This window comes from Solanum pennellii, chromosome 3, assembly GCF_001406875.1.
Source record: "Solanum pennellii chromosome 3, SPENNV200".
In the NCBI taxonomy this organism is placed as follows: Eukaryota; Viridiplantae; Streptophyta; class Magnoliopsida; order Solanales; family Solanaceae; genus Solanum; species Solanum pennellii.
The window spans coordinates 41,171,113-41,172,931 of record NC_028639.1 but is presented as its reverse complement, the minus strand read 5'-3'; the positions used below and the strand labels follow the sequence as shown (position 1 = coordinate 41,172,931).

The following is a 1,819-nucleotide window of genomic DNA, read 5'->3' as shown; positions in this document are numbered from 1 at the left end:
TTACTAAAACTTTTTAAAACTATTACTGTTTCAAAATCTAAATGATTTTTAATTATATAAAAATATTTTAATATATGTAGTATTTTAATTAAATAGTAATTCCTACACTTTTCTAAAATTTATTTAAATTCTAGCCTATGTTATTCTAATTTCTTCCAATTTCAATTGCATTTTTAGCCATTCCAATCCCCCAGCCAATTTGATTTTAATTTTTCATCCTTTAATCTCATCCGTTCATCTTTAAAATAAATCCAACATCGAATCATAGCCCTTTAAATCTTATAAAATCCTACAGTCAAGATTTAATCTTCTATTCTTCCTAAATTCTAATACCCTAAAAGACCAAACAAAAAAAAACTCACTCTTTCTTCCTCCCCTCCCTCTCTCCAGCCGCCTCTCTCTCTCCCCATTCTTCCCGGCGAGCCTCCCTTCTCCATAACCGCCGCCACACTCCACCCTCTCTTCAGCCGTTACTCCTCCTCCCTTCTCTCTCCCTGCCTGAACTGCCTCTTTCTCTCCTCTTTCCCTCTCGTTTTACTCTTCTCTCCCTCTCTTTTCCTCTTCCCTCTTCCCGACGAGGAAGCTGCTGCGACCAGCAGCTGGACAGCAGCAGGGGAGAGCAGCAGCAGGCCAGAGACAGCAGCTGCTGGCAGCCGCCGCCCCTCTCCTCTCTTCCTCTCTCCGTTTTCCGGCAGCCGGCCCCTCTCCTCTCTTCCTCTCTTCCCCCGTTTCTCCTTCCCCGGTTCTCTTCTTCTTCTTTTGCAGGGAGAAGCAGCAACAAAGCAGCGAACTCCGACGAAAGTTTTGGAAAATCAAGTTTGTGAAAAAGAAAGATCCATCTGGGTACATTCTTTTAACTTTATTATCTCATCTTTTGATAATGTTTGTTCTTCTTTCATTTATAATTTGGCTGGGATTTTAGAATATAAATATTGTTATGCATATCATGAAAACTTACTGATTAGATCTTAAAGTTTTGAATTTAATCGTTTATGGGTTGTTAGTTCGTAAAATTAGAGTTTTTTTAGATTAATTGCAGGCACATATATTTCTTAACCTTTCCTTTTTAATAATATGGTTACCATTTGCTAGTGACAAAATTGTGACTTTGAGATCAATTGTATGCATTAAAAGTATTTGTTTCTTATTCGAATATGAGCTAGATTCTTGACTTATTTTGTTTGCTAACATTGCTCCCTTGATAATTGATATAGATTGCTTATATATTGTGTAACATATATTTATTCCCTCTTGATGTAATAAAATAATAAATTGGTGATTCATTTTACCTCTCTGTTTTCACTCTGTAAACCTTTGAAATTAGAATAATTGGTTGTCTAGCATAATTACGGCATACAATGCATTGGGTAATTGGTCATGAAATGTTGTTATAATTGTTTCTTTGTAATTCAATTTTGTTAGTACATTATCTGTGATTGACTTCTTTCCATCTATCATAACCTATGGAGTTAGAGTAACTTTGTAACTTCGTATTTGAATCACTTGATTGTCTTGTCGAAAATGGTATAATAGTTTGAGTTATAACTTAATTTCAATCCAATTTAATTTATTTAGTTGAGATCATTAAGCTTAGGATTTGCTTATGGTAAGTATATATTGATCCAATTGTGATTTGTTATGGTGTCTTTTAAATGGTATTTGTTGATTTCTTGTATCCCTTAAAATATTATATTCATCTTTAGTTGATTATTTATTACCTTGATTAACTTTAATATTCTTACATGTTGTATTTTTAGAAAAGTGATATTTAATTAAGTTAAGAGAATTGCATTGATTTCTTACTTGCTTATTTATGGTA

At 33.7% G+C, this 1,819-nt stretch overlaps 1 long non-coding RNA gene across 1 annotated transcript in view; it reads left to right on the top strand.

Moving 5' to 3' along the window:
- The first annotated feature begins 350 nt into the window (after nucleotides 1-350).
- LOC107012737 overlaps nucleotides 351-1,819 on the top strand; it is a 10,905-nt gene continuing 9,436 nt past the window's right edge. Inside the window, exon 1 of the long non-coding RNA XR_001456087.2 lies at nucleotides 351-1,816. This is a non-coding gene — a long non-coding RNA (uncharacterized LOC107012737). The remainder of the gene's footprint in view (nucleotides 1,817-1,819) is intronic.